The 19366-nt window shown below is 48.8% G+C and overlaps 1 protein-coding gene and 1 long non-coding RNA gene across 4 annotated transcripts in view; one reads left to right on the forward strand and one right to left on the reverse strand.

Annotated features, from left to right (window-relative positions):
* Positions 1–8262: 8262 nt before the first annotated feature.
* On the reverse strand, positions 8263–19298 carry LOC140595468 (uncharacterized). The gene is made up of 2 exons (XR_011997100.1): positions 18897–19298; positions 8263–10877 (listed from the first exon to the last, which is right to left on the reverse strand). It is a non-coding gene; the product is annotated as an uncharacterized lncRNA (long non-coding RNA).
* ZNF710 (zinc finger protein 710) overlaps positions 17692–19366 on the forward strand; it is a 66872-nt gene continuing 65197 nt past the window's right edge. Inside the window, exon 1 of one of the 3 annotated variants that reach the window (XM_072737288.1) lies at positions 17692–17832. The gene's annotated coding sequence lies outside the window, so the exon portion shown is untranslated. Of the gene's footprint in view, positions 17833–18725; positions 18860–19366 lie in introns of those variants that run through there. The other 2 variants (XM_072737286.1, XM_072737287.1) reach the window with 2 other exon arrangements.

Here is a 19366-nt window from a genome sequence, read left to right on the forward strand (position 1 = left end):
TTTAACAGCCCCACCCCAACCACCTCTTCTAGCAAGAAGCCCAGCCCAAGCCAGATTCTGTGAGGCTGCCCTACCTACCCCACCCCACTATAGCCATCCTCCAGGACATGAAACAGGCATAGAAAAAGTATGTTGGTGGGGCATCTGGGCAGCTCAATGGTAAAGCATCCGAGTCTTTCAGCTCAAGTCATGATTCCAGGGTCGTGCATGTCAGCTCTACGCTGGGCATGGAGCCTGCTTAAGATTCTCTCTTTCCCTCTCTCTCTGTGCCTCCATCCCTCCTCCCCCTTTCTCTCTCTCTAAAGAAGAAGAAAAGAGAAGAAGAAGAAGAAGAAGAAGAAGAAGAAGAAGAAGAAGAAGAAGAAGAAGACGGAGGAGGAGAAGGAGAAGGAGAAAAAGAGAAAGAAAAAGAAAAAGAAAAAGAAAAAGAAAAAGAATGTTCAAAATGTTTCATGTGCATTGGAAAATTGCAGGACCCAAACCATAGAAGATGGAGTCCATCTGGGATCCTAAAAGGATTCTAGGGAATTCTTAAAATGTTTCCATGCTCCACATATCCAGCCCCCACATCCATCCTGTGAAAGAGACAAGTGTCAATACCCTCATCTCACAGAGAGAACACAAGGCTCAGAGAAGCTGTGACCCATGCAAGGTCACACAGTTAAGGAAAGCATCTTAGTCAGAACTAAAGGGACGCAAGTTTCCAGAGGAGGAGGCACAGGCTGGGACCCAGCCCTCCAACACCTGGGCCAGCGCTCCTGGCTTGGGCTGGCAGAGAGCAGCAGTCTGCAGAAAGATCTCCAGACAGTGTCATCTCACATAGTTCTTCCTCCCTCACACGTGCTATTTTCTCATTATTCTTCCTCCTTTTGCTTCTCTTCCTTGTCTCTCACCATAAATTACATCCCTTGTCTAAGGAATAATTAATTCCGCTTAAGTGAAGATACTAGCAGCCTCTTTCCTGTGCTCACATAATTATGGACCATTGCTTGCATAGCCAGCCTCTGGACACGCTCGAGCTGTACCCTACTACTTATTGAGCTTTGAACAATTTGAACTAGGCAGGTGCATGCATTAGCTCATCACATCCTCACACATCTCTGAGATAGGTTTCCACTTGCCCATTTTATAGATGGGGTAATAGAGACTCAGAAAAGCCACTCATAGCTTATTCAAGGTCACACAGCTGATAAGGACTGAGCCAGACATGAACTTAAGTTATCCTTAAAGCTAAAGTCCATGTTCTTTACCCCAAGGGTCCAGCTGAGGAGTAGCCAAACCATAGCCACTGTCTGCCTTCTCCATCTTTAGAACCTTTCCAGTTAACAGGATGCTTCATTCAGCATGCTCCTAGGTTAGGCCAGGTTTGGAGATACCTAGTGATAATTAGAATCATTATTCCCCACCCCACCCCCATATACTGGCCACTTAATTTCAGGCATTGTGCTCTACCCCATTAGGTCATTCAGTTCCCACAAATGCTCTGCAAGGTGGATACCACTATTCCCATTTTACACGTGGGATTGCTGAGTCTCAGTAACTTGCCACTGGCATGCAGCTTGCAAGCAGTGAGATGAGAATTTGGACTCAGATCTGGCTGATTCCTTTAATCATCTTTCGCCAGTTTGATCTTCCAAACATGGCATGAATCCTCTCTGCCTCCAGAGAAAGGGCAGGAGAGGCAAGTCTAGTCAGTTTAGCCATCAGGAGACTCAGAACATCCTGAGTTCATGTCTCCTTAGTTCTGCCTGTGGACTGGCTGCCTCTCCCTGCAGGAGAACTGCTCTGGGTTTCAGGACAGATGCCAGAGGACAGCTAGTGTCTGCTGGAACCCTGGGAACATATGTGACTTGCCTATTTGCAGGTACAGAGGAGACAAACACTCAAGATGCTTAGAAACCGTTCCTTTTCTTTCAGCAAGACATGTAGGCACTGCACATCATACGAAGAGAAGAAGAGTAGTGTATTTCAATCAACAGTGGGGGATCAGTGAATCTGCCATGAGGCTCACTCACTAATGCAGAAGAGATAGATAACTGGACGTGAAAGAGAGGGGGAACCAGTGAGGACACTTTTGGTTACCAAGTGACAGAAAACCCAACCCAAACTGGTTTAAGCAAAGTGGATTTATTGACTATAGAGCAAAAAACCCCAATGTAGGTGGAGCTTCAAATGCAGCCTATCAGAGGATCAAAGGCTGACTCCACTCCCAGCTTCTTAGCTCTGCTCTCCTCCATGTTGGCTTTGCTTTCCTATCAGGGAAAGATGGCAGCCACAGCTCCAAACCTCTTACCCCCTCAGGAAAAGGAGAAAGGTAGTCCAACAGGTCAAACAACTACCAGTTTCACTGGCTCTAGCTGGCCTGGCTCGGTTTAACACTGTCACAGGGAAACGTGCTGTGTTGATGATGTGCCGGGCCTGGGCACAGGCTACCCTTGAGATGGGGGTCAACACACACCCAGGCTTGGACGTAGAGTGATAGAGGGGTGGTGCCCTCCAAGCAATATTGGGAAAAATCATGAGAAGCAGGATGGGGGTGGTAGTGATGATGGATGTCAGAAAGAATGAGAGAGGCAAAGGCAGTGGGAAGAAGGAAGGCAGGAAAGAGGGGGAGGGAGGGAGGAGGAAAAGAAAGGAAGGCAAAAGTCTACTTGGGGTGAACAAATGCACAAACAGATCCGCAATTTTGTGGTTACAGAGATATGCCAAATAGCTTCCAGACAGATTATGCTCCCAAAATTCATTTGTAAATCAGTTTCGAACTCAGCACATTTTTACCCATGTGGGGAGAGGGGAGGGGGAATGTTTTATTGTAAACTCCCCAAACTAGCCTAACATTTTAAAATATAATCCATAATGTAGTGGAAATGCTTGGATATTTGCAATGAAAAATAGAAAAAAATAGAAAGCAAAGCTTACAACAGTGGGTGATAAATAAAAAAGATTTTGGATCTGAAACCTTGTCTCTATTTGCTGTGAGTGCTGATGCCTGAGAAAAAGCACGCTAATTAATGAGAATGAGCTAGCAGATGGAGACTCCAGTGTGAATCTGAAGGGGGCTTCTCAACCTTCCAAGGGCTCAGGAGCTTGACAGCAGGACTCTCTGTGATGTCGAATTTCCTTTCACATGCTATGGTTTTCCTTTTTCTTGACATAGCTGTATCAAGGGGAACATCCGTCTTACAACTTCTTTTTTACAGATGTCCCTGGAACATGTGAGTCTTGACAACTCCACCATGATTTGGGTCATTTGGAGCCCACAAGTGAAATCCAAAGGAGGTGGTCCCATGATCTGGAAGGTGGTTCCATAGCATCTGGGCAAGGAGTGCTGTAAGGGGAAGGGCGGGAGAGGTTCTTGGATGGAGGAAACCTGCCTACAATGGAGAGGCTGGACCTGCAGAAGAATTACCTGAGCCTGTGGGAGGGAATAGACAGGAGAGGCGCTAGTCTCAACCACAGGTGCATTCAAACCCAGGAGTCCTTAGCACTCAGGCTTTCCCCTCTCTGACCATCCAGAAGTATGGCAACAGCACCCCAGCTGAGTCTAGGCAGAGCCCCACCCCACCCACTGCCCATTGGCCCAGGGAAGGTGATTTTCTATTGCTTCTGTTTTCCTGAGAGCAAGCCGATTACACACACCTCCCTCGCCTTTTCCCCGTGCTCTCTCCACAGTGGCAACCAGACCACAGAATTTCTTTGCCTAAAACACAAATCTGATCCCATCATTTGCAACCCCCCAGAACCTTTCAAGTTTGCCCAGGGCCTACAGCAGCATTTCTTATAATCTTCCTTATGTTCCTAAGAACCCTCATTCTTGGGTCAAATAAGTTTAAGAAACCCTCTATAGCATATATGCTCTTGAAGAATCCCAACACAAAATGACAAATTAAAGGCTCTGAGCAGTCTTTCAGTAAAGGACCTATTTTGATTTTTCACTCTATCAATCCTTTGCCTTACTAGACACAGAAGCCCTTCTTATGCATTGTCATTTAACAAACACACTTTGGGAATCACTGGTTTAAAAGATAAAGCCCAGACCCCAACAAGGCATCCAAGACCTTTCCATTCCAGCTACAACTCCTTTTCCTGGCCTCACTGCCCAGAGTTGTTCTACAGATGTACCCTGGCTCCCTCATGTTGACCACAAGCACATGATTTGTGCTTTCTTTTCTCTGTATTTTTGTTCATATTATTTCTGCTTCCTTCCCTTTTCCCAAGTAAAACAACCTTGGCCAGAACTCCATTCAAATTATTATTCTGTTAATATGAATTAACCAACATTTATTGAGCATTTACTATGTGCCAGGCCGTCTCTATTCAGCTGTGTGCACTCAGGCCCCCAAGCTTCCGAACTCAAGGAAAATGCTGTCAATGAATATGTTGACTTCTATGTTTTGATATTCCCTTCCATCCGGCCCCCACAGCCCCTCGTACCAATGAACCCTTCTGTCCTTATGGTTACCCTACACCTCCTTTGCCTGGCTTGGGTTTCCAATCAGGTTCCCCTCACCACCTCCTTCCCTCTGAGAAGAGCTTTGCAGCATCTAGTTGACAAGGATGTCCCCCAAGTTTATTCATTGGTTCATTCATTCTACAAAGACTGACTGAGCACTAGGGGCTTTAAGAAAGACACGGTCCTCACACTCAAAGAGCCACAGGCCAGGGGAGATAGGCAGAAAACACAGTGTTATGAATAATTCAACAATTGCTAGTACACAAAGTGTTGCCAAGAAGTTAGGTGGTGGGTGGGACCTATGGGAGTAACTTACCAGGGACTTCATCTGGTCTGGGGAGCCTGGGGAGGGTTTCCTGGAGGAGACAATGGCCCACAGGAGATGGACAGAGGTGGGCAGGTTGAGGTGCATTTAGGGGGTGCAGCAGGTATAGCAGGCCAGGGTGGCTTTGGAGGAGGCCGGTGAGCAACAGGCAGGGTTTCTGGAGTAGTCTTGAAGACAGCACAGTAACAGAGTCAGCAGGCTTGGGTGCGATTCCTGACTGAGCCATTTAGTCACCAGGGGCCCTTGGGCGAGTTTCTTAACCTCTGTGTTTCTCTTTCCCTACCTGCAAAATGGCACATTTTTTTCTAACACTTAGCTAAGTTTAATAAGCACTTACTACTTGCAAGGCATATTCTGAGCACTGTACATGATAGAACAAACTTGATCCTCACAAGAATGCAACAAGATAAGGTATTCTCCCCCACTTAACAGATGATGAAACTGAGTCACTAAATGAACTTGCTGAAGGTGACTCAGCCAGCTGGAAGTGATGGTATCTACCCAAAAGGTTTTCTCAAGCTGAGACAAAGCACAGTGCCTGGCACACAGTAGTTGCTTAGTAAATTTTGCTTTTTGTTTTGATTTATTGTAAGAGCAACAGAAATCCATTGAAAGGGTTTAAGTCATTGAGAAGATATCTGACCCATTTAAAGAATAGTTCAGAGGGGTCCAGAGTGGACGCTGAGAGAGCCATCAGAGGCTATCACGGGGAGGGGCATACTGGCAGCTGGACCAGGCCTGTGGGAGTGGAGAGGCTGATGAGTGCCTGAGAAGCATTTCCATGGTGAAATCGATCACCTCCAAGATTAATGGGCATCAAGGATGAAAGAGAGGGAGTGGCAGGTTTCTGGTCAACCCTGGATGGAATGTGGTGCTATTGACACGAGCCCAGTATGAGGACAGGTTTGGCGTGAACCCTGGAAGGAGATGAGGTGCTCTATCTTGCACAAGTGACATGGAAAGAGACCATGTAAGTGGAGAGGGCCCATAGCTACAAGATGCACAAGTTCATATTCACAAACCATTTCATGCTGATGAGAGGTCAGGCCTTTGGAGAATGATAAACCAGCCACGGTTTGCTAGCAAGCCCTTTACTGGGCCTGACCTCATGCTGGGCACCTTACTGGCTCTTCTCCTGAACCCTCTCCACGCCCTTGGAGCTCTGTTCTTATCCTCAGTGCAGGAAAGTAAAAGATGAGTTCAGAAAGGTTCACTTACTAAAAGGAGTTCAGGAAGGTTGGCTTATTTTCCTCGTGTTAAGTAGGTGGTAGGCAGAGCTGGAATTTAAAATGGAGTTGTCCAGATCCAGAGGGGTGAGTTGTCCATGGTCACACAGTGTAAGCGACACTGGGGATCTGGACAGTAGGCATGAAGCCCCTGTGTGTCCGGGGGTTTCCACTCTGTTCCAAGAGCTTTAAGTAAGGACCCTAACACAGGGCTTGAACTCAAGACCCTGAAATCAAGACCTGAGCTGAAAATAAGAGTTGGATGCTTAACCAACTGAGCCATGCCTGCTCCATGAGCTTTAGAATCCTTTTGTCTTCATTATTTCTGCCCACCTCATCCTCTGGTTTCCCCCCCCCCAGTTCTGGAAAGCCCTAATGCCACCTCTCCCCATGCTCTGGTGGTCAGCCCCCAGCAAAGAACTCGATTTTGTCCAAGCCAGGAGATCCCACCAGATCTCCTCACACTGGGAGAAGGGCAGGGAGGTGGTATTGGGGCAGGACAGGCAGGACAGGGCCACCCACTCCACGGGAGGGCAAGGGGTGGCCAGTGTTGGCAAAATCTCCAACTAGGAGGATTTGGGCAGGGGCCCCCTTCCACCGTGGGCTCCCCCGAGGTGCCCACTTCCCAAGATGGAGCTAGTCGTGGGGCCCAGAAGGAAGCTGGACTCTGAACTCTTAGTGCTAGCTTCCACTTTGGATTTATTTAAATGACTGTGAGTGTGAACATTTTCTTGTAGTTTTGTTTTCTGGTATTTTCTCCTGAGTGACCTGACTTATGATCAATTTATCTGTCAGGATTTTACAGTTAAAAAAAAATCATTTATAAGTGCTGTTTATATGATTTCTAAAAATGGCTTTTAAAATATTTTAAAAGTTTAACCACAGCCAGCCTTTTTGTTTTTGTTGCTACTTTATCTTTTAAAATTACACAGGTGATCATGAGCATATTCTTGATGCCAAAAACTTAAAAGCATATGCTTCAAATGAAGCCAATGTCCCCTTGACCCATTCTCTTTTCCAGTCCCCTCCACACCCCAAATGCTATAGTGTGTGTACCTACCTCCCTTCTCACCACTTTCTAGATATTTACACACATGTATAGTCACACAAAAATAGAGAACTTTGTTTTATGTACATTTTTCTTCCTTATGTGAACATTTACCAACTGCACCTTGACTTCTTCACTTAATAATAGATCTTGGAAATACTTTTGGTTTTCTTAGCATGGTGAGGTTTGACTTATTTACATCACAAGAAATGTTCATTTTTCTGTTTACTTCCTCCCTTGAGTCTAAGCTTAAAAAAGTCATTTCTCGGGACACCTGGGTGGCTCAGTGGTTTATGATCTGTCTTCAGCTCAGATCATGATCTCGGAGTCCTGGGATCAAGTTCCACATCGGGCTCCCCGCAGGGAGGCTGCTTCTCCCTCTGCCTACATCTCTGCCTCTTTCTCTGTGTCTTTCATGAATGAATGAATGAATGAATGAATAAATAAATAAATAAATAAATAAATAAATAAATAAATCTTTTTTTTAAATCCCCTTTGTCCCTCCCTCTCCTCCATCTCCCCCAGCTCCTACACACTCTCTCTCTCCCTGCCTCCCTCTCTAAAATGAATAAATAAATAAGATAAACAAATAACTGCACATTTTTGCCTCAATACCACACAATTTGAAATATTATAATTTTCTAGTATCTTTTATATATAGATCTGTTCCCTCCTTCCTTACTGCTGTTTTCCAAAATTTTCTTCAAAAATCTGTTAATATTGCTAAATGAATTTTATAATCTTTTCTGTAAAAGTTTGAAAAAGAGCCACATTTGTATTTGCACTAAGCCTGTAAATTCATTTGACCTTTCTACTCGTACATTATTTAACCTTTACCTCAGGCATAGGGAAGCTCTCTCCCTACTTAAGTTTTCTCTTAGAAAAAAAAAAAGGGCAGTTTTCTTTATATAGAAAATGCTATATTCTGGTTTAATTTCTAGAGCATGGGACTACTGGTGTCTCAAAACTTTAAAAGACATCCACCCGCTCCCCAGGAAAACCCTCCAGACTGACAACTTTGGGGGGGAAGTGTGCTTGATTATCTTCCTTAAATTCTTCCTCGATTCATTTACTCATTAAAGTAGTATTTCTTTCAAGAGCCCGCTGTGTGTGCCAGGCCCAGTTCTGTGCAGTAGGTATAGAGCAGCAAGCCAAGCGGTTTTCTTACAATTATCTCAAAATAAAACGTTTAATTAAAAAAACACAATTATGTCAAAATAAAAAGTTTAATTAAAAAAAACAAAACCAAATCCTCTCTTCTCAGGAAGCTCCTATTCCAGGGGGGAGAGAAGAAGGGAAACAAGTAAGCAATTAGGCATATGTCATATCAGATGGTGTGAAGCGCTGCCGGGGAAATGGAAACAGAGCGGTGGGGGCGCGGGGCTTGGGAAAGTTGGTTGGGGAAGCCTCTCTGTCCAGGGTGCTTTTGAGCAGAAACCGAAGGACGTACTTTAGATGTTCTACTTTTGATTCTGTCAAATAGAGAAACTTCTCTATTTTCTTCTTCCCAGAAAATTGCCTTTTTCATGGGAGTTTTCAAATTCATCAGCAACGTCACATAATATCCTTTTGTATTTTTATGTTTAATGTCTGTTTCTGCTCTTCCCACCATTTCACCTCGTGTTTGTCTCTGCTTTTTTTCTTCCTTCCATTTGTCCATTGTATTATTCAGACCTCTTTTTTTACCAAAAAAACCAACGCAGAGGCACATGCATCAATTCGACTGTTTCCCATTTTCCTAATTTATTTTTTTCCGCTTTTTGCCTGATCTCCTCCTTCCTTATCTTTATGTGGGTTTTTTTTTCTGACATTTCTTTTTTTCTTTTTTAAAATTTCATTTATTTATTCATGAGAGACACAGAGGCAGAGACATAGACAGAGGGAGAAGCAGGCTTCCTGCTCTGTCTCTGTCTCTCATGAATAAATAAATAAGATCTTAAAAAAAAAAAAACTGGAGTGGGGGGCGTCTGAGTGGCTCAGTTGGCTGACTCTTGATTAATTAGCTCAGGTCATGATCTCAGGGTCCTGAGATAGAGCCCCACATCAGGCTCTGTGCTCAGCAGGGAGTCTGCTTGTCCTGCTCCCTCTGCTCCTCCCCTCCCTTGCCCCCTCCAAATAAATAAATAAAGTTCAATAAACTTTTGAGTAGAACTTTGCACATACACTGTTGGTTTTCATAATTTTGGTTGGTCTATATGAGGTCTGTATTTCAATTGTATTGGGATTTTCTTTATGGTCGAAAATTCCATTTTTAAAACTATTTTATGGATCCTGGAAAATAGGCTGAGTGTAACTTATGACCCAAGCCAACAGTCACAATATCTCCAGGAACTCTGGGGGGATGTGGGGGGAAGCACAAAATGTGAACAGGAAGTAAGCTTCAAAGGGGAAGTGATTTTGATACCAAGAGGACAAAGAACTGGCTTTTTTTCAGTAGCCACTGAAGGCCAGGCTCTATGCAGGGCCCTTTGCGTGTATTGTCTCATTCAGCAGAGGTAGGATGCTTCAGAGCGGAAAAATGCAGGGTAAGTAACTTTCCTAAAGTCTGTTCCCCTGCTCAAAGCCTGTCCTTCTAGTTTTGCTAAGCAGATTCCCGCTTTTCTTTCAAGATTCATTTTAAAAGTCACCACTTCTAAGAAGGCTTCCCAAAGATAAGAGCTGAGTCCTCCTCTTCTGTTCTTTGTATAAGTCATCACTGGTGTTACATGTGTCACCCTTGGTTGCCTGGGAGACCCTTGACGGTGGCCAGCACGTTGTGGGGGTTCTCAGTTTGTTTGTTGATGAAGCGAAGATTAAAGGCAAAAGGAGAATTCACCTCTGAAGATTCAACAGAACAAAGCCATCACCCTTTGGTCCCCCTCCCCTGTCCCTGCCAGGCAGGGCAGGTGATGCCTGAGGGTTTATAGGTAATGGTACTGACATGAAAAACTCATTCCATTTGCAGAGTGCTTTGCAGTCTACCGGCATTCTCTTGTAGGCATTATCTCGGCTGATCTCCATGAATCCATGAATGTGAGGTTGCCCTAAGTCCATTTTCTAGGCAGTGAAACATTCAGAGACTGAGTCTAGCCAAGGTCACAGAGTTGATAGGTTGTCACAGCCAAGAGCTCCTCAGATTCCAGCTGTTGCCGCTTTTAAACTTGAACTCAGGACCCTCCTGATATTAAAGCAGACATGTGCACGTGCGCGCGCACACACACACACACACACACACCTTGCTGCCTTGGTGAAGACTATAAATTCTCCTCCTGTCTTGCCCATCATCATGGCTTCACAATGGAGTCTTTCTTTTCGAGACAACATGTTTAATTAATGCCTTAAAGGAAATTCATGAGAGTGATCCCTGATGTTACATGCTTATTCATTCATCTATCCTTATGGACAGTAAACATTTGCTGAGCCCCTGTTCTGCACAGAGTGCCAAGTACTCGGCAGGCCCTGGACACTGTGACCCAGGTGTAGGCTGGAGAGCGCAACTTAGAAGGACCTTCAGGGTAGCCCTGCCCATTGTCCACCCGCCACTTCCAGGCCTGCCTCCTCCTCCCCCAGCCTAGCAGTTCCCACCCCGCACCCTCTTTATCTCCCTTCATAAAAAGCCCCATTCTCCTTTTGCACAATACACTTTCACAATAGATAGTCTATTCAACCCAGAGCCCAAATCATCAGCAACCAAAACGCTGGTTCCTCCTTCCTCCTAGGTCTTCAAACATTTCCAAGGGAGGAGAAATAATTGCATTCTGCAGAGTTCACTTGCTGTTTGCTTGGCTGTTTCTCCTACAGAGTGGAAGCTCCCTGAAGGCCTGGCCTGGGTCTCTTCACTGTTGCCTGTGGAGAGGATAAGGAGACTAGATCTTGGTCTCCACACTTATGTTATTGTTTTAAAATAATATCAATATAGAAACTTACCAAATACACTAAAAGTCAAAGAAGGGAATAAAAGTTGCCTATAATTCCTGCAAACAGAAATAACTTTTTAAACTTGTTTGTACTTCCTTCTCAGTATTTTATATGTGTTTTTGGGATAAATGTATGTGTATACACAAAATTGTACAAAAATAGAATTCTGATGCATATGCAATTTTTTATCTTGCTCAGGATGTCACAAACATTTCCCACGTCATTAAATATTCTTCAAAAACATGGCTTTTAGGAGTGCCTGGGTGGCTCAGTCAGTTAAGCATCAGACTCTTGGTTTCCATTCAGGTCACCATCTCAGGGTCATGGGATCGAGCTCCACATTGGGCTCCATGCTCAGCAGAGAGTCTGAGATTCTCTCTTCTCCTCTGCCCCTCCCCTGATCCGTGCTCTTTAAATTAATTAACTAATTAATTAAATCTTAAAAAAAAAAACATGGTTGCTGTTGTTTTTTAAAGATTTTATTTATTTGAGAGAGACAGAGAACACAAGCAGGGGAGTAGGGCAGAGGGTGAGGGAGAAGCAGGCTCCCTGAGGAGTGGGAAGCCCACTACAGGACTTGATCCCATGATTCTGGGATCATGACCTGAGCTGAAGGTAGATGCTTAACCAACTGAGCCACCCAGGCACCCCCCAAAACATGGTTTTTAATAGTTATACACTATTACATCAAATGTGCACACCCTAACTTCTTTAAAAATTTCTTCATTGTTGAATACTTAGGTTATTTCCTTCTCCTTTTTTTTTGTTTTGTTTGTAGTTTCTGCCAACATAAATAATACTTTAATAAACATCCTTAACATGCATTTTTGTCCACTTTGTTGATTCTTTCTCTCAGATTTCTAGAACAAAAGTTACTGAATCTAAGCAACTTTTAAAGTTCTCTTGATTTCTAATACCAAACAATTCTCCAGGCTTTGTATCAATTAGCCCTCCCATAGCAATACCTGTTGTCATTGTGGCTTTCTTGCATTTATTTGTTTTTAACTGTTTGGTGACACCAGCAGTTTCCTGTTTATGGTCAATGACCTGTGTTTGTTTGGGCGTATTTTTATTCTTATATTTATGCAAAGAAGGCCAGTTAAGTTATGGATCCAAGGGAGGATGGGAATAAACTTATGCAAATAGGCACCTTTGGTCACAAGTAAGGGGTCAGAGGAGGTGGACTGGAGGTGGACTATCTGAAGCACCCTGTCATTACTCCTGGAAAAATATTCTGCAGATGTCAGAGGTTAGCCCCATTTATCCAGACTTTCGCTTTCCTTTGGGTTTGCCCTGGAAATCCTGGGTATTCCTAAATTGTAACTATAGTTCTAAGGATTTTGAGTCAAGGCCCATCTTCTGTGGAAGCCCAGTCACCAACCCAGTGCTTAGTGACTCTCCGCCAGTTCTGGGTCCCCGGCTACTAAGCTGGTCTTTCAGGTGCCCTAGATCCACCTCTGCTTTTCCACAGCCCCTTTTAGCAAGACCCTGGGGTCCTACATCTTTCACTGGTTGGATTCCAGTTGGGAGGCTTTATACTAAAACTTGAATTTTAAATATTGTAAAGCAACTGGTGATACTTTTTTAAATGTCTGTTTGGTTTTGTCAATTGAAAGAAACAGATTTTAATATTCACCTCCAAGCAGTTACTCTGGCGAACACATCAACTGAAACACTGAAGAGCTGTGTTTTATCTCTTTTCTCAGCTTACAAGATTCCTCAGATTTTCAGAGATGGATGTGAACATTCTGGAAGGCCTGTGGCATGAATGCATCCTCCTTCAGGGAGACCATGAGGATGAGCACACCTTATAATGACAAACCTTCCTTCCCATTTCTGCTCTAGGCGGGCAACCATGGCATTCCCAGGAGAGGAATTTGCTTCCATTTGCTTCTGCATCACGAGAGCTGATTTCTCCCTCTCTAGTGTGAATCTAGAAGCTTCCTTCCTGGGTTGAGGTAGGTCAGGGGACTTGGCTCAATAGCAGTGGCATCTGACTGTGTGTCTAGCCCCTTGATGGGAGCTACTGACATTCACATGGTCTTTACAATTTATGAAATACAGTGTCACGTGGCCCGTGTCATACATTACTTGCTTTTATTCCTCCCATCTGCCCCCAGAAGTGGACATTCCTCAAGTTTAAAAAGGGATCAGAGAAGGAAGTGGGTCACCTGCCCTGACCAGTTGTCATGGGGAAGCAATCTGTGAAAAAAAAAAAAAGGTAACAGGGAGGTCCATGAAGGGAACAGTTGCTCTAAAGAAAAAGAGAAAACAGACATGCCGGAAAGGAACTCCCAACCTGAAACTCTGGCTTCAAGGTCTGGTCCAGCCACTCCACAGCTGTGGCCTTGGGAAGTTTGTGGGTTTTTGTTTTGTTTTGTTTTAACGTTTCTGTGCACCCGTCTCCTCCTATCTAAAACAACAAGCAGGGGACTCTGGGTGGCTCAGCGATTGAGCATCTGCCTTTGGCTGGGGTGTGATCCAGAGTCCTGGGATCAATTCCCACATCGGGCTTCCTACGTGAAGCCTGTTTCTCCCTCTGCCTATGTCTCTCTCTCTCTCTCTCTGTGTCTCTCATGAATAAATAAATAAAATCTTTAAAATAAAAATGAAAATAAAAATAAACAAAACGATGAGCAGAATATGACATCCGCATCCACCTGGCACTCCGGTGCCTGTAGAAGTATGTTTACCAGGGCAGATCCATAAAAGTGGAAAAGTGGAAAACTGGAAAACATCCCACAGTGCAAAAATTTGTTTAAACAAACTGAGACATACGCACACCATGGAATAGTATCATTTGTTCAGAGTGATAATGTGGACATTTACGCACAGGGAAGGATATTTGTGGCCTGTTACCGGGGAGAAGTGGCTGTAATTCAGTAGGTGTAGTGCTATGCCATTTTTGTTAATTTTGTAAAAATAACATATTTACATGTATCACTATTCATCTGTTTAACAAGATTCACTCTGCACAGTTTCATCATGATGTGTGCATTTATGTGAGGATATGTGGGTATCAAATGTCCAAGGATATACACCAAAATATAATGTCTCTACAGGGGGTTCTTTTTCAGCTGGGCTTAGCTGGTTTTCAAATTCTTTCACAATGAACTCGTGTCATAAAGAAATAATAGAAGCATAAAGTGTTTACAATGCATGAACTGGAATGCCGGGGTCTACCTCTATCCAGGGGGCATTTTGCTGGTGCCAAGTTTACCTGTGTTGCTTGGGGAATGAGAAACCCAAGCAAAGGCCTGAGAGGTTCTAATCGATTTAATTAGGGCTCTGGAGGAGTCAATAATCTCTTTTCCTCCCTCTCTCCCTCTCGGTGTGAACTTGTGTGTCTACTTCTCTCCACTAAGCAAATGCAGCCAGGTGTCTGCTCCTAGGGGCCCTCCTGGATTTTATGAGGCCCCCATTACTTCTGATTCCTATTTGTTCTTCGGGTAGACTACAATTCCACTAATCAGGCCAGGCCTCTGTAACTCCTGTCTGCACATTCCAGTCATGTTTGAGAGACGACACCCTGGACATCCTGATCAGACGTAGGTGTTCCCCCAATCCCAGTCACCACCCAATCCCAGTCACCTTCCAGGCCATCTTTGAAGGAATGATTCTTCCCCGGAGAGCACACCACATTTCTGACATGGGGAGTCACTTTGGTTTCAACCCAGAGGGTAATGTCATTTCCAGGTTGTAAGGGAACCTCCCTGTCAGTCACTCCCTGATTTATAACAATAATGAATAAAAGTTACCATATGTTGGTACTTATGTCCCAGATCCTGTGCTGGGCATGGGCTCAGGTAAGGCTCACCACGACCCTGTGAGTCAGGAGCTTTCATCCTCATTTTACAGATGAGAAAACTTAGGTCAACTTGCCCAGGGATATGCAGCAATAAGCCTGGGCCCTTCAACAGAAGACCCTGTCTCTGCAGCCCACAGGTCTTCTTAACCCCAATTCAGGAGTGAGGAAACTGAGTCTAAGTTATTCACTGAGGCTGCTATCACCCAATTTCATGAAGCTAGCAAGTGGGAGAAGCTAAAATGTGCACATCTCACTGATATTGGGCCCCTTCCCTGACTTGTGCCCTGACACACTCCCCACTGGCCTCTCCTCTGACTTGTGCACCTAACAGTCCTCATTCCCCACTCCCCCACTGCACTCCACACTGCAGCAAATACTTGTGGCAATTCCAAGAATCTGTAAGAATGTTCTCTCTTGCCCTGGGGCCTTTGGACAGGCTGTACCTTCCCATGCCTGGCACAGGCCTACTCATTTAGATGTCACCTCCTCCGGAAAGCCATCCCTGAGCACTCCAGTCCAAGTACCCTTTTCGGTGCTTCCTCAGTTCATCCTTGTATGTGTCCCACAGCACTTGTGGTTGGGCCCCTTCCCCTCCCCTGCAAGGCTACAAAGCCCAAGCAAGGGCCAAGTGTGACCATGGTCAGGTCCTCAGCAGCCAGCACAGTAGCGGGCACAGAGCAGGTAGTCAGTAAGCATTTGTTAAACGAATGCTTGATTATCAGAGCTGTGTTCTGCTTTGTTTGGAGAATACAGCTTAGGTGCACTAAAGTGGGAGGATATAAAATGACAGCAATGTGCTTCCCGTCTATCCTATGAAGAGGGCATAGTAGGCGAATGTTCTGGGGTCATCCCAGGCTCAGTGCTCTGATGTGAAAACCATGGTGTTCTCCTTGCTAAAAGCAAAGTCTCAGGCTACTGTTTTCTCACTCCCAGGCAGAAAACAAATGTTCTGAGTGACTGGAGTCACTGCTCACAACACCAGGAGCTGGTTAGGGTGGGGCGAGGGGCAGTGGCCTTGGGGCTCCAGTCTCCAAAGGCCCAGGCCTATGGGCAAGGGGGAGGGGTGAAGAGTAGCAGGTCCTGTCCCCGGGAGGCAGCAGTCACTGGGGAAGAGACAATGGGGCTCAGCATCTGCTCCTCGCTGGGAGAAGGGACCCTCCAGTGAAAAGCCAGGGAGAGCAGGGAAGTGTGGGAGGAATTGATGAGGAGAAGGGGTGGAGCCAAGGAGAAGCCGCCGGGAGGAAGGAAGAGAAGGGGAAGGAAGAGAAGAGGGAGGGGTGAGGATTCAGGCTTTCCTTCCTCTCGATGACCTGGTCCTGGGCTGCAGCCGGCTCTGGCATTGTTTCCTGCGGAAACTCTCCGGGCCCCCGGAGACCTCACGTTTCTCTCCCAGCCGCTGGCAGCAGCCCCAGCCCAAGGGTCAGGCATCCAGCAGGTGCTCAATACTTACTTGGGAAAATGAGAAACGTGGCCAACTTTGGGAACTTTTGCCTTGTTTTCTCCCCACTTCTCCGGAGAAGCTGAGGGCAGAGCAGGTCTTGGGAGCACGCCCAGGCGCCCCATGAATAATTGACCATTCCTGGCGGCTCTGCCCGGCTCAGCCGGAGGACGCACGACCGGCCCAGCCTCGGAGTCGAGGAGCCGCTCGGAGTGGCGGCCGTTCCCGAGGTCGGAGGTCGGAGGCCGAGGGTCCGGCCCGCCCGGGAGCGGGGTCTGGGGAGGCCAGGCGGTGCCAAAGCCCGCGGGCCCAGGAGGAGGCGCCTGGGGCCTGACCCCAGCGCCGGCAACGGCCACGCCTCGGCGCCCCCCAGCCGTGCGCCCGGGGTGGGGGCTGGGTGGGGAGGAGGAGCCGGGGCCCAGGCCCTGGGATCCCAGAGCCCACGGGGGCGGGGGGGGGGGGCATCCCAGCGCCGCCTCCGAGCCCCTTCCCACCCCGGCCCCGCGCTCGCAGCCCGCGCCGCTCCCTCGAGCCTGGCCGTCCAGGGCTCTGCAAACAGCTGTTTAAAGGCTCTTTTACACTTCAGTGCTCTGCGGGGATGTTTGTTCCAAGCCCATCTGCCTACTTTAAAAATATGTAAGTCAAGCACACACCCAGCTTTCCACCCCTGGCTGGGGAGGGGCGGCCTGGGCAGCCCCCGCCCGCACTTCGGAAGGAACCGGCACCCAGCGGCCGCCGCGGCCCCCGCCCCCGCCGACCCTCCTCTCGGGAGGACGCCCCGGGCTTCCCAGGGGGGAGGGGGCGCGCAGCCCTCGGGCCCCCTTTGTGCGGGGCCGGCCCGGGGGCCCCCATTTCCATGAGAGCTTCTGACGCTCCCCCTCTCCCCCGCTTCAGTTAATCTTTGTTCCCCTTTTCTGCTGAGAGGAGAAAAAAAAAAAAAAGAGAGAAAGAAAGAAAAGGAGGAAAAAAGGCGTGACTTGATTTTCAAACGAAACTCCCACAGCAAACAAAACCCTTTTAGAGAAATAAGAAAGGAGGAAGAAGGAAGAAAAGAGGGAAGAAAAAAAAAAGGAGAAAGAAAACCCTCCAGGCTTTCAATTTGAGTGGGAGAGTTGAACCGAAAGAAAAGAGAAAGAAAGGAAGAAAAATCCTCTCTGCGGTAGAAAGAGAAAAGAAAACTTGGGCTGACAAGAGGGGGGTGCTGGGGGGGGCGGTGGAAGGAAGTGAGAAAACAAAAGAGAGATAAAAGGCTGCTTTTCTGTCTCTCTTCCTCTGCGAGCTGGGTTAGGAGGAGCTGTTTTGCATCCCTTCACGTCAGCCCTGCCTCATTCCCTTCTTCCAGGGAGGGAGAGAGAGCGAGCGAGAGAGCGAGCAGGAGGGAGAGAGAGCGAGAGAGGAGAGGGAGAGGGGGGAGAGGCAGAGAGAGAGAGAGCGAGGGAGAGAAAGAGAGGAGCCGGAGGGAGGGCGGCAGGAGCAGGCGGCGGGCGCGCGTGGAGGCGGCGGCGGGCGCGCAGCAGCAGCCCGGGCGGTGGGCAGCCAGGAGCCCCCGGCCCGGCCCCGGCCCCGGCCCCGGCCCCGGCCCCGGCCCGGCCCCGGCCCGCCGAGGGCCCCAGCGCAGGAGCCGCGCCCGGACCAGGGTGAGTGTCCCGCGCGGCCCCCGGGCTCCGGCCCCGCAGCCCCGGGCGGCGCGCCGGCGGGGGCGCGGGGGGCGCGGGGGTGGGTCGCGGCGGCCGCGGCCGACCCGCCCCCCGCCTCTCCCCGGGGACGGCCGCGCGCAGGCCCGCGCCGCGCTGCAAACATGTCGTCTTTTCCTTTCACTTCCACATTCCCTCATGCCGGGGAGCTGGAGGGAGAGAGGGAGAGCCGGGGAAAGAGGGAGAGATGGCGTCTGGGGGGGGGAGGGGGAGGGGAAGGAGGGAGCGAGCGAGCGAAAGAGGGCGAGAGCGAGGAGAGCGCGCGAATGGAGAGAGAGAGGGAGCGAGAAGCAGAAATGAAAGGAAAGCGCCGCGGTGGCGGCGGCGGCGGCGGCGGCGGAGCGGGAGGCCCGGGAGGCGGCGGCGGCGGCGGCGGCGGCGGCTCCGGGGCCCGCACGTGGGTGTCCCGGCGCCCCGCGCGCTCCCCCCACACCCGGCCCGGGACTTAAAGTTTCACCCCCTCGCCGCGCCGCCCCGCCCCTGCGGCTGCCCACAAACTTTATTCTCCCGGGTGGGGGGGGCTGGTGCGCGTCCCCGCCGTCCCGGGTGGGGGGTGGGGGGCGGGGGAGGGCCGAGCGCGCCGCCGCCGCGTGGGGGGCGGGGGCTGGGGGCGCCCCCGGAGGCAGCTGGCGGCCGCGCACCGTGCGCTGCGGGACCCGGGCGGCCCCGGGCGGCCCCGGGCGGGGGAACCTGTTGAAGGCGCTCGCCGGCCGGCGGGGTCCCCGCGGCCTGTCCCTGGGCTCCCTCGTCTCACTTCCCCTTCCCCGTCGCCCCTCGCTCGGTCTCCTCGCGGTCATTTTCCTAATTGGACGGAGCTGTGGGGTGTGATCGCCGGCGTCAGACGAGGGGCCGAGAGGTTGCCGGGTGGGCGCGGGGACCCGGGGACCGACGGGGCAGCCCCTGCGGGCGCGCGGATCCCACAGACCCGGCCCCTGTGCCACCGCCCCCCTAACTGCGGACTTGCTAACTAGTGCGTATCGGATTTTTTTTTTTTTTTTCCAACTTGCCTTTTAAGATGACTTGTATGGTCGCTGCAACTGCTTCCCTCCAGTCTAGGCTGTAGTTTGGGAAGGTAGAAGAAGCCAGGGAGGTGCTGGCGTGGGTTTTGACTAACCCAAAACGGTCCTCAGTGTATCTCTGAGCTCTTCGTCGGTTGGGGCAAAGGCAGGGCCGCAGCCTGGGTGCGTTTTCACAGGGACACAGCGAGGGGCTGGTCCTTCCTTGTCTGAGCGGCCCAGCGAATGACCATCCTGGTGGCCCACCTTTGAGCTGCAGGCTGAGCGCCTTTATTTCTGTGCAAAATGGAAAATCCTAGCTGGTGGTTGTCCTGGAGGGGACGTAAACGGTTCCCGTGGGCGCCTGGGAAATTCACCCAAATTCCCCCACAGGTGCGCAAAGCGGGACTTTGCACCCTCGGGAGTCACCCAGCCAACTTTGAAGCTACTCTTTGACACGTGTAAGCGAAAACAGTCAAAGT

This window comes from Vulpes vulpes, chromosome 14, assembly GCF_048418805.1.
Source record: "Vulpes vulpes isolate BD-2025 chromosome 14, VulVul3, whole genome shotgun sequence".
Taxonomy (NCBI): domain Eukaryota; kingdom Metazoa; phylum Chordata; class Mammalia; order Carnivora; family Canidae; genus Vulpes; species Vulpes vulpes.